Source organism: Vicia villosa, linkage group LG2, assembly GCF_029867415.1.
Source record: "Vicia villosa cultivar HV-30 ecotype Madison, WI linkage group LG2, Vvil1.0, whole genome shotgun sequence".
Lineage (NCBI taxonomy): Eukaryota > Viridiplantae > Streptophyta > Magnoliopsida > Fabales > Fabaceae > Vicia > Vicia villosa.
Genome location: NC_081181.1, coordinates 75,527,205 through 75,540,977, shown reverse-complemented (window position 1 = coordinate 75,540,977; position 13,773 = coordinate 75,527,205). Strand labels below are relative to the sequence as shown.

The 13,773-nt window shown below is 35.5% G+C and overlaps 1 long non-coding RNA gene across 1 annotated transcript; it reads right to left on the bottom strand.

The window, feature by feature from the left end:
• Positions 1-276: 276 nt before the first annotated feature.
• Positions 277-705, bottom strand: LOC131646305 (uncharacterized). Its single transcript, XR_009297407.1, has 2 exons — positions 672-705; positions 277-581 (listed from the first exon to the last, which is right to left on the bottom strand). It is a non-coding gene; the product is annotated as an uncharacterized LOC131646305 (long non-coding RNA).
• Positions 706-13,773: the final 13,068 nt, after the last annotated feature.

Genomic DNA, 13,773 nt, shown 5'->3' with positions numbered 1-13,773 from the left:
ACCCAAGACAACAACACTACCCTAAATAACATCAACCAATAGAGAAAAACAAAGGATGACTCTACCTTTGGAGAATATCACAACTAAATCTCATAAAGAATATGAACACATGCAATTAGAACAAAAATTATATCGCAACATTTTCGATTTCTTTTACTTATGTGAGTTATATTAGTAGGTGATGCCTACAAGTTTAAAAAAGACTTTTAATTGAGAATCCTATTGATTTAGAGAAATTAGGTTTAATGCGACAACTTCATGATTGCATATCATTCATGGCCAACACAAATTGTATAATATCAATACTTGACTTCAACATATAAGTATTGTTTTTCATTATTAATCAAGAAACATAAATTGCTTTGACTGAGATTTATGCATGCGGGAACAATACATAAACTAGGGACATTTGGGTGTTCCTCTCTTAGTTTTCTAGTTGTTGTAGCATGGACATTCTTCCTTATGACCAGATGTTCCAGATGGAACACAAAAACATTTTCCACAAGAAATGTTACAATAGGTTAGACATGCTTTCTTGTCCTTAGCTGTTGAGCAACGATTCTCACATTCCTTCTCACATTCTAAAAAATTAATGTTTGAATTTGAATAAGATTAATAAATTAACATAGTTTTAAAAAAATAATAAAACAAAAATTAATTTAAATTACTACCTTCAGAATGAAGTGATCCTTCTCCACCTGCCTATAAAAAAATAGAAAAGTAAATATGGGTTAGTATATTAAGGGGAAAACAAATAACTCAAAAAATTTTTTTTGAGATTATTTGAAGCCATTGCCATTCATATCAGAAAACTCAAAGATTCATAATAGATGGAGAGATAAAATTGCTTACATAGGCATCTTGGATCACAGAAATGAAAACAATCATGAGAAGAAATGAACAAATGAATTTAGTCATTATGGTTTGTTTTGTGTTTCACTCTTGTTCTTATGCATAGCCTCTTGTTGGGTGCAGAGTTATATAGAGGAAAATGATAACAAAATATAATTAAATAGACACAAAAAGAAATTCAATATATTATATATAAAATAATATATTTTATATATTAAAATAAAATTAATGAAACATTTTATATATTAAAATAGACTTAATGATACATTTTATATATTAAAATACAATTAATGATATATTTTATATACTTTTTGTAAATGAAATTATCACAAAAAATAATAAATTTTTGACTATTGAATCAACATTCATTACTTTTCTAATGTTGCAGACTACTCTTTGAATTTTCAAAAATATGTATTTATTATTCTCATTTTCTAAAATTAATTTATATATTTTATATTATTAATAAAAATATATAAAATAAATTTAAATTATATCTATCATATAAGAAAATTGATAGTTCTAGAAATTTCAATTATGCCCTACTAATCATTTAGGCTGTCACATGGATGCTCTTATTGTACTTCTTGCATTTGTTACCTAATGTATAAGCTTATTCATTATTTTTTATTTGCTTTCTACACTATTTTTTGAATCTGATATATCAAAGTCATAATATAATATTAATTATTTTTATTACCTTCTCAATAAAAGATTATCTAACCATATACTCAATCTATATACTACTTCTTACCTTTTTCATTATCTTTCTCAACCCTCTTATCTCTCTCTTATTCTCATTTCTCTCTCTTTATTTTCTCAATTTTATGCATTTCTTTTACTTTCATTCTTTTATTAATTCTTCTCGAACCTAAATCCTAATCAACTCTTCCATTTTTGTTTGCAAAATATAATCTTATTATCCAATCTCATTAATTTTTAATCTTATGTTTTTTTCATCATTTTTTACTTTATTATTTTATATTATAAACAATAATGACTTAATTTTTTATTTATCATGTTATGCTTTATCATTTATCACCTTATATTTTCAATTATCTTATTTTTACTATTTTAATCAATATTTTATTATTACATAAAAAGTAAGATATTTAATTTATAATATTTGTTTTATATATTTGAATCTGATTAAATCTTATAAATTGACCATGTTATTGATTTTTTTTTAAATGATTTTAAAAGATATAATACATTAACTACAATTATGAATAATCTTATTACACATCAAATATGATTCATAAAATTTTAATTTAAATTAATGATAAAATTTGAATTTATTTTTACAAATATTTTTAACCATTTTATCTCACAACCCATTTGCAGTATTATAGTCATGATATGACAAGAAATCCTCTTTCACGTGATGATGTAAAGTAGGTAGCACTATAATATTTTGATGTATTAACATTAGTAAAATTTATGAAATGCATGAGGTTAAAACTAACCAGAAGTGTTTTCCATATATATATATATATATATATATATATATATATATATATATATATATATATATATATATATATATATATATATATATATATATATATATATATATATATATATTAAGTAGGAGGAATTTATAATAAGAGGTGAGAGGAACAAATATCAATAATTGAATTAATCAAAAGAGAAATATTAATTGTCTCATGAATATTTTAATAAAAAAATTTTTCCGACAGAAAAAAAAATTGCCCGACAAAGTGCAAACAACAACTACATCCAAAGCAAAAAATAAAGTTTCCAAGAAGAAAAAAAAAACACCCAAGACAACAACACTACCCTAAATAACATAAACCATTAGAGAAAAACAAAGGATGACTCTACCTTTGGAGAATATCACAACTAAATCTCATAAAGAATATGAACACAAGCAATAGAACAGAAATTATATCGCAACATTTTCGGTTTCTTTTACTTATGTGAGTTATATTAGTAGTTGATGCCTACAAGATTAAAAAAGGCTTTTAATTGAGAATCCTATTGATTTAGAGAAATTAGGTTTAATGCGACAACTTCATGATTGCATATCATTCATGGCCAACACAAATTGTATAATATCAATAATTGACTTCAATGATTGATATTTATTCCTCTCATCTCTTATTTTAAAATGCTCTCATTGAATATGCTCCCTATATATATATATATATATATATATATATATATATATATATATATATATATATATATATATATATATATATATATAGGGAGCATATCAAGTGAGAACATTTTTAAATGAGAGATGAGAGGAAGATATATCAACCATTGGATTCATCAAGAGAGAGAATGTTAACACATTAATGAGGCTATTAATTTCTCTCTCTTGATGAATCCAATGGTTGATATTTTTTCCTCTCATCTCTCATTTAAAAATGCTCTCATTTGATATGCTCCCTATATATATATATATATATATATATATATATATATATATATATATATATATATATATATATATATATATATATATATATATATATATATATATGTGTGTGTGTGTGTGTGTGTGTGTGTGTGTGTGCCATATCATTATGAGAAGGATCTCTCAATTGAACAAACTTAATTTAGTCAGAGGCCTTCCTAATCTAAAGTTTTCTTCAGAGGCTCTTTGTGAAGCATGTTAGAAAGGCAAATTTTCTATAACCTCGTTTAGGGCTAAGAATGTCGTTTCTACCTCTAGGCCTTTGGAGAACGAATAAGAACCATCAGATTTTAAAAGGAAATGTTAAGATTAAATTGTTGTTAAGAGGAAAGAGAAATTATTAATAAAAATATAAATCATTAAATATAAATCCAATGGTTATTATTAAATTCTCACATTCTTATATAACTTATACTCATTCACATTTTACAAAATATCATTTATTTTACACTTGACTTTTTCATAATTGATGAAAGAGAATCTCATATAAAATACTTAATCTCAATCATTTATCAAAGGAGTAATAATCATTCCTATCATTCTCACTTGATATGTAATACCCCGTATTAGTCTAAGCATGATTATTCATATAATTATGAGGTACTAAGAGGGAAACAATGAACTAATTATAATTAAGAGAAGGTTAGTCGGAATAGAAAGATGTTGGTTAGAAATCAACCAATGGCAAGATTGTAGTTATATCTTAGTTGGGGGACAAATTGGACTTTGAACACATCTTGCATGAACTTATGGCATAAGAGTAAATAAGCATGGTTTTATGGTGTTTCTTAGTCAGATTTTTATAACTAAAGTGGAGAGAGTTTAGAAGAGAAGCTCATGGATGTCATCTTCAAGTCTCATTTTCGTACACCATGGACAGCTCCCACTAAATCAGGTATAACTCTCAACTCGTAACTCCGATCGTAACGATTCTGGTCCCATTGGAAAGCTAACGAATTTCTCCTCGATTTGCACCTATCGTTCGCATTTATAGCTTCTGCTTTGAAGGAGAAAAACGAGTTTGAAGTTGGGTGGTCAATGCTGAATGTGTATGAAGGTGAGCTACGAATTTCTTGCTAATGGAGATGGAAGTTTGAGCAAGAGGGAGATACAATAGGAGCAAGGGCACCATCTCAACCTCTATTAATCCAAGGTGAGTCCTTAAATAGTGACTTGGGGAATTTGCATGCAAGGGTTAGAATTGGGGTGAGGGAATTGTGAGAATGATCCATGAATCTATGATGATAAAACATGTTTATGTGATAATTGTTGTTAGTATGTGAATTTATTGATCAAATATGTGTTCTTCTAATCACTTGCATGCTATAGATTGCTAAAATATGATGAGACTCGTAATTGGAATGTTATAGGTAATTGGATTGGGATCGGTTTAGGTTTGGGACTGTTTTAGAACCTTTAGAATGCAGAAAATTCATTTCTGATACAGTGTAATCTGTTACGGGGTTTTGCATAACCGGTTACGTTGCTGAAAAACGCAATTCTGGGCTATTTTTCGTGCCCGTAACCGGTTACGGATTTGGCGTAACCCGTTACGCTGGGTTAAAAGGGAAAAATCAGCAAACTTCGGAAATTCGTAACTTTCGGCTCGGGTATCGGAATTGCGCAAACTTTATATCGTTGGAAAGCTAGCGACGTATACTTTCTAATAAAATTGGTCCCCAAACCAGAATGTTTGATTTAACAATAGTGGAACCCCACTTAGTGAATCAAAGAATTAGTATGAGAACTTATGTCTCTATCATTCGATTAATAATTCTCATGTTATGCGTGACCTATATTTTCTATTGCTTACTATGAATGTGACATCCATATTTGAGAATGATATGACATTATGTTTTATACATGAAAATATGAGGACACCGTCGTTTTGGTTAAACGATTGGTTTGATTGTATTGTTTGTGACCTTGACATTACGTCATATTTCTGTATGCTTGAATCGAAGTGGCTGGAAGGCTAGATTGGGACGCTGCTCCGACTATGTAGTCTATGAGCCCTCCCGGACCGTGTAGTCCAATGGAATAACCCGTTCATGTGTATTGTTCGATATGGTGTGCATCTGAGCTACCGTTGCAGTGTGCTCGTGAGTTTCCATACGGGGTTCTACTCACTTGGCGTTAACACACTTGCGTGCTCGGTATGGTGGGGTTATGCGGCCAAGTAGGCTAATGCATAATGAGGTAACTCACCTCTAGTAAAGTCACGTAGACTAACACTAGGCTTTCGCCCGATGGGCTCAGGCGTCAAGGTGGCGGTTTGTACTCGGCGTAACTCACTAGCGTGAAGGAGGTTAACGGGACAATGATGCCAATTAGGCTTATGTCATCTCATGGCCATTTAGGCTTGTGTGAACCCATTTAACCATCCTGCAGTGTGCTTGTACAAGTCCCTTGACAACTAGGAAGGAGGTTACTCATCGAGGATGCATTTATTCCATAATCTAGCCGAGGTTGTTACACTTCTGGATTCCCCGTATATGGATGCGGGTTTGCATACTTGTTTGCCATACAATGTGTATTTGTTTTAGGCAAGTCCAATGGTGGACGAGTCACTTGTTTCCTCCGTACTTTTACCGGATGTGAGGATAAACCCCGGATCAATGGTGGATTCGGTTTTGATGCATGTACCCTGTATATCCGAGTGGACCCATAGGATAGGAGGACTCACTGAGATTTAGTAATCTCACCCCAATCAACTTATATTTTTTTCAGGTGCAGTTTAGTAGAGTTTGGTCAGTAGCAGGTTTGGACTGAAGACTTGGAAGTGGTGATGGCTCGGAGACCTATTCAGATCTCATCTTCCGCTGTGCAGATCCATTGAAGACACATGTTCTGTAATTCTTATTAGGATTTCATGTTGTATTTTATTTGGATCTTTCTATAACTATAGCTTTTGTATGTACTCAATATCAATTTTAACGTTTCATGCATAATATACTAGTCAGTTATGTATGGGGTGTTACAGTTGGTATCAGAGCAGGTCGATTCTCGGCCGAGCCATGAGACATCACTAGCAATTCTTTTTCCTCCTCTCAAGTGTGCGTTGCTAGCCTGATTTTACTGAAATCTCATTCAGTTGTTGAACTTGATCAACTCATCGACTGAGTGTGAGACAGTAGAATTACGGCAGAGCCGCCACGAGGACTCGTAAACCTGTAAGTGTCGTGAACCCAAGTAGCAAGGATTAGTTGGGTGGTGAATTTTATATGGGAGCTAGATTTATTGGATGACGTAAGTAGAAAGGATATTGGAGTTGTCAGACTTAAGAGGAGCGTTTGACGCAAAGATGTGGATTGAGACAACTAGAATTCCCAGGATTTTAACTGGACGAAGAAGCTTTCTGTAAGTCTTGGTAATAGCAAGGGAAATCCAAATAGGATTGAGTAGGAGCCTTGTAAGTGGGATTCTCCGAAGGTGTTGAGCTGAGAATTAGTAGGATTCAGTGCTGATAATGCTGCCGGTGTTAAGTATGACTGGTGAGCTGATAGGACAGAATAACCTTTGGAAATGCGGATAGAAGAGTTAGACCTTTCTGATTGCGCTGGTACGGACAGTAATTGAATGGGTGAAGTATTAGATTCTAAATCAGCTTGGTGTACCCTAAGCGAGAGTAGTTTCCTAGTAAAGGTTGGTGGAATGTACGAGTGTGGTAGCTTACGATTGGGTGAGGCTTGAATACCCGATCGATAGAAGGGGATATGTATTTCTGTTCTTATCATTTTATATTTAAGTTCTAGAACTACGCTAGATGGAATATGAAATGATGTAAAAGCGTGAAATGCAGTGACCTAAGTTCTTGTTAATTGTTGTTCGTCTAACCCCGAGTGAAGCCATAGAACTACGCTTGGCGTTGGGCGTTCAGGCGAGTAAGAACTAAGATCTATCTGGAACGTCAGTAGGATGATCGCGGTTGAGTTGGTTGTTAGGAACCATAGTATTCCTATCTGGACTGAATTATCCTAGGAATCTCATGCATGCGTGGGACGAGTGGGTACGCGCACTGCATGGTAATCCGAAGTTGAACTTCAAATCTTCGTGCTTGGCGTTTTGGCTTTCCGAGTAAGTAAACCTTGGTGTGTAGCACTCTCAGGTTTTAGCATCTTGAGGAGTGTGATTTGAAGGACTTGAGGAACGGTGAGCCTGTTGAAAGCCTGTTGAGACGCTTGTCGGTTGTGACTTTAGGATACGCGTGGAGATCATTATACGCCACTGAGGTAGGTTACCTAGATACATGGCCTCGGAGTTGGACCACCATGTTGGTACTACCAGACGAGTATAATGCCACAGTATCGCTATCGTGCACAAGATGCGTGAGTAATCCTTTTTCCGACATGTGTGGGACAAAGGTGATCTGAAGCTCAAGGTAGAATTCTGATTTGGCACTCGTGAGACACAGATCCAGACTCTCATAAAGTATGTTGGATGAGGATCCATACGTCGCGCTCGATAGTAGAAGAATAACTAGACAGGCGATGATGTGATGGATCAAGATCCAATACTATACTTATGGAGACTCTGAGTGATCGTGATCGCGTGAGTTAGTATCCGATTGTACCTTGGGGGTGTTCTCGTTTCGTGAAGTGTTAAGTTGGAAATCTTGCATGAGTGTCTAGAGTGAGACTCATGTGTGGTCATGATATCCTGGTCAGCATAGTGAGTGGGTATCATGTACCATTGGCGACCGATGATAGAATATACAGGTTGTATCTTGGATCGGCTCGATGTGTGATGTGTCTGGTAAGGTATTGCTAGATACTCTGAGTGGAGAAGTGTTAATCTTGGTAAAGCATGGACATTTTGGTTTGAGAACTGCTAAGGAGTTTATAAGAGAGATGTTCGAAGTGCAAAGTGCAATTTCTTGCATTGTGGCTACACTCTGACTGTTAGAAGCACTACAATGAAGGATGCAGCCGCCGAGGAAGTCAGTTCAGTGTCTGATTCAGAGGTGGAACATACACTAGATGACTGTGTGAATGGAGTGTGGTTATGGGAGGATTTGATGGAATAAGGTGCGACACAACAAGTGGGGTTGGATTGTGTCCCTTTTAAAATTTATCTTAGTATTTAAAAAGGTTGTCTTTTATTAAAAAGAAAGTGATTAGTAATGTCTTTAGAGATTTAAATAATTAGTGTTAATGTGTGTGATAAAATATAGTGTATGAATAATATAAGAACAAGACAATAACTAAAGAACACAAGAAAACTTATCCTGGTTCACCAACTTGGCTAGTCCAGTCCCCACACCCTGTGAGATTATCCTTTATCAAATACTTCTTACAATAGCTTTTTCTTCTATGTATTCTTAGCCTCACCAGGCTTACACTTCTGAATGGTATAGCTTACAGATAGCTTACAAAATGATTGGTTTGTATATCTATGATATACTTTGTGATCTTAGTAGGTTTACAATAAGTTCCTAAATACTCTCCATATGGCAGTGAGTATTTTACTTATAGAATATGTATGATAACTCTAATATATATTTTGATCACAATTTGGTAGTGAGAGCTAAAGGTAATATGTGTAGAGAGTATGATTACTTTGTGTTTGAGAGCTTTGTTTCTCTTTGTATGCTTGTGTATTAATTCGTTGTGGAGAATGAAGCATTAGTCTTGTATTTATAGAGCAAAGAAAAGTATCAAGGAAGTGCCGAGAGTTTCTTGGAGAAGTGCTGGCATCTTTGCTCTTTTTGAGACTTGTCCTTGGCTTGACTTGGTCTTAGTTCAGAGTACTTCTGACCTGCTGCAAATTCTGACTTTTAACTATTTCAACAAAGACTTATTCTTGGCAGAGTAAATCTGGAGGAGTAACTCTGGGACAAGTAACTCTGGGACGAGTAACTCTGGGACTAGTAACTCTGGGACGAGTAACTCTGGGACGAGTAACTCTGGGACAAATGAATTTGGAGAGTAACTCTGGGGCCATAATTCTGAAGAGTAACTCTGGAGTCATAATTCTGGAGAGTAACTCTGGAGTCATAATTCTGGAGAGTAACTCTGGGGCCATAATTCTGGAGAGTAACTCTGGGACTGTTATTCTGAAGAGTAACTCTGGGACCATAAATCTGAAGAGTGACTTATTGAACTTCTGAGAATCCATATGTTCTTAAAGTTTTGTTCTTTGTCAGCTTGATCTTGAATCATCATTTTAACTCTTTGTTTGATAGGGACCATAAATTATTTAGATGATTTATTTATGAAATCACTTTGGAGTTTCTTTAGATAAAATAGTTTGTAATATTCAAAACATTAACAAAATATGTTTCAACAGGATTGTTATATCAGTAAGTGGCACGAGTTATCAGAGGTGATACCACACTAAGAGAATGAAGGTGTATGGTTGGGTAGAAGTTGTGTAAAACTGCTAGAGTTATCATGAGCTGCAGTACATCGTGAAGGGTTCGATATACCAGTTCAGCAACAAAGATTTGTTGGAATGAAAAACATAGCAGTTGTACATTGTGGAAATCAGTGATAGGACGAACCTCTAAGTCAGTGAATTTTTGGGTTTCAATGCCCTGGGATCGAAACGTGTGCCTAAGTTGTGGTAGATGAACTATATGGAATGGCAGAGTAAGTAGAAGCTTGGTTCTGGAGAGTATGCAACTTTGAAGAGTAGTAGTCGATGATGGGTGTATATGGAGTCCTGGCACGTGTTGTAATTGGACAACTGTGGATAAGGAATTATTGTGTATTAATGGAAGCTAAGCGAATTATGGATATAATGTGACTTGTTGGAATCAGAGTAGCGCAACGGATCAAGGAAGAATCAGATAAGTCCGAGGTAGGAACGGACGGACTATTCGTAGGATTTATGTTGGGATGAAAGTATCTTCCTAAGGGAAATTGTCGAAGCAGCGTTTCGTTCTTTCTAGTCTCTCAAGGATCACCATAACTCGAGAGGTGTTGTCAATGGACCAGCTTGGGAATACATTTTATGGATGGCATGCGGTCCGATGTTCGTAGGTTATCAGCTTAGCTTGTCAGTCACAAGGGTTGGACTGAGTATCAGACCGCCGGAACGCTGAAGGCTAGTGAGGACATTCAGTTGGCGCAAGTTCTTTGTGGTTATGCCTTGTGTACTAAGATTGTACAGGAAGATTAGGACAATGGTTACAAGTCAGTTGTTGAATTTCGCCTCTTATCAGTAAAATCATGTTCGAAGTTGTCGAATGTCAAGGCTATAGTTGCAAGATGATTACACCTTCGCAGTTTACGGTGATAGTTGTTATGTCTAAACTGGAGTAAGGGTTAAAGTAAGGAGATTCAGTTGTATAAGTAAAGGTAAATTTGGGACAATCATCCTAAGACTTTGGGAACCAGAGGTAAAGACCAAGGAATTTGGAGATCACCTAATGACATTGTATGGACTCGAGTGGAGAATAACTTGAAGTGTTATCGCGGAAGTGACATTGTGGCGGTAATTCTCAAATGGGAAGTATTTCAAGGAGCTGAGTGAACCAGTGACGTTTGTTGAATGAGGGTGAACACACTAGAGAATGAAACGAAGGATATCCGACATGAGTGGATTATTAGAGTTTTTGAAGTTTTGGAGATTCAGTGCAGAGTAGTGAAAGTCAAGGACCCCTGGAAGGATCTTTCCCTAGATATGTCAAGACGAAGTATCTGGATAGACGTGTTGCTTGAGAGTCAAGGTTCTAACCATGCATAGTGGGACGCAGGTGTTTTGGTAGATTATGTTTCTTCGTATGGAATGATCCCCAGACGGAGTAGTGAGGTTATCTGAAGAGAAATGTAAGGAACATTTCATCCCTTGATTGGATAGATATGAGGGGTTGGTTTTCGTGGTGAACGGAAGGAATTCGAGGATGAATTCTATTTAAGGAGGGGAGAATGTAATACCCCGTATTAGTCTAAGCATGATTATTCATATAATTGTGAAGTACTAAGAGGGAAACAATGGATTAATAATAATTAAGAGAAGGTTAGTCGGAATAGAAAGATGTTGGTTAGAAATCAACCAATGGCAAGATTGTAGTTATAGCTTAGTTGGGGGAAAAATTGGACTTTGAACACATCTTGCATGAACTTATGGCATAAGAGTAAATAAGCATGGTTTTATGGTGTTTCTAATTCAGATTTTTATAACTAAAGTGGAGAGAGTTTAGAAGAGAAACTCATGGATGTCATCTTCAAGTCTCATTTTCGTACACCATGGACAGCTCCCACTAAATCAGGTATAACTCTCAACTCGTAACTCCGATCGTAACGATTCTGGTCCCATTGGAAAGCTAACGAATTTCTATCCGATTTGCACCTATGGTTCGCATTTATAGCTTCTGTTTTGAAGGAGAAAAACGAGTTTGAAGTTAGGTGGTCAATGCTGAATGTGTATGAAGGTGAGCTACGAATTTCTTGCTAATGGAGATGGAAGTTTTAGCAAGAGGGAGATACAATAGGAGCAAGGGCACCATCTCAACCTCTATTAATCCAAGGTGAGTCCTTAGATAGTGACTTGGGGAATTAGCATGCAAGGGTTAGAATTCGGGTGAGGGAATTGTGAGAATGATCCATGAATCTATGATGATAAAACATGTTTATGTGATAATTGTTGTTAGTATGTGAATTAATTGATCAAATATGTGTTCTTCTGATCATTTGCATGCTATAGATTGCTAAAATATGATGAGACTCGTAATTGGAATGTTATAGGTAATTGGATTGGGATCGGTTTAGGTTTGGGACTGTTTTAGAACATTTAGAATGCAGAAAATTCATTTCTGATACAGTGTAATCGGTTACGGGGTTTTGTGTAACCGGTTACGTTGCTGAAAAACGCAATTCTGGGCTATTTTTCGTGCCCGTAACCGGTTACGGATTTGGCGTAACCCGTTACGCTTGGTTAAAAGGGAAAAATCAGCAAACTTCGGAAATTCGTAACTTTCGGCTCGGGTATCGGAATTGCGCAAACTTTATATCGTTGGAAAGCTAGCGACGTGTACTTTCTAATAAAATTGGTCCCCAAACCAGAATGTTTGATTTAACAATAGTGGAACCCCACTTAGTGAATCAAAGAATTAGTATGAGAACTTATGTCTCTATCATTCGATTAATAATTCTCATGTTATGCGTGACCTATATTTTCTATTGCTTACTATGAATGTGACATCCATAATTGAGAATGATATGCCATTATGTTTTATACATGAAAATATGAGGACACCGTCGTTTTGGTTAAACGATTGGTTTGATTGTATTGTTTGTGACCTTGACATTACGTCATATTTCTGTATGCTTGAATCGAAGTGGTCGGAAGGCTAGATTGGGACGCTGCTCCGACTATGTAGTCTATGAGCCCTCCCGGACCGTGTAGTCCAATGGAATAACCCGTTCATGTGTATTGTTCGATATGGTGTGCATCTGAGCTACCGTTGCAGTGTGCTCGTGAGTTTCAGTACAGAGTTCTACTCACTTGGCGTTAACACACTTGCGTGCTCGGTATGGTGGGGTTATGCGGCCAAGTAGGCTAATGCATAATAAGGTAACTCACCTCTAGTAAAGTCACGTAGACTAACACTAGGCTTTCGCCCGATGGGCTCAGGCGTCAAGGTGGCGGTTTGTACTCGGCGTAACTCACTAGCGTGAAGGAGGTTAACGGGACAATGACGCCAATTAGGCTTATGTCATCTCATGGCCATTTAGGCTTGTGTGAACCCGTTTAACCATCCTGCAGTGTGCTTGTACAAGTCCCTTGACAACTAGGCAGGAGGTTACTCATCGAGGATGCATTTATTCCATAATCTAGCCGAGGTTGTTACACTTCTGGATTCCCCGTATATGGATGCGGGTTTGCATACTTGTTTGCCATACAATGTGTATTTGTTTTAGGCAAGTCCAATGGTGGACGAGTCACTTGTTTCCTCCGTACTTGTACCGGATGTGAGGATAAACCCCGGATCAATGGTGGATTCGGTTTTGATGCATGTACCCTGTAGATCCGAGTGGACCCATAGGATAGGAGGACTCACTGAGATTTAGTAATCTCACCCCAATCAACTTATATTTTTTTTAGGTGCAGTTTAGTAGAGTTTGGTCAGTAGCAGGTTTGGACTGAAGACTTGGAAGTGGTGATGGCTCGGAGACCTATTCAGATCTCATCTTCCGCTGTGCAGATCCATTGAAGACACATGTTCTGTAATTCTTATTAGGATTTCATGTTGTATTTTATTTGGATCTTTCTATAACTATAGCTTTTGTATGTACTCAATATCAATTTTAACGTTTCATGCATAATATACTAGTCAGTTATGTATGGGGTGTTACATGATATGCCCCGTTTATATATATATATATATATATATATATATATATATATATATATATATATATATATATATAAGTAGAAGGAATTTATAATAAAAGATGAGAGGTACAAATATCAATAATTGATTTAATCAAAAGAGAAATATTAATTGTCTCATGAATATTTTAATAAAT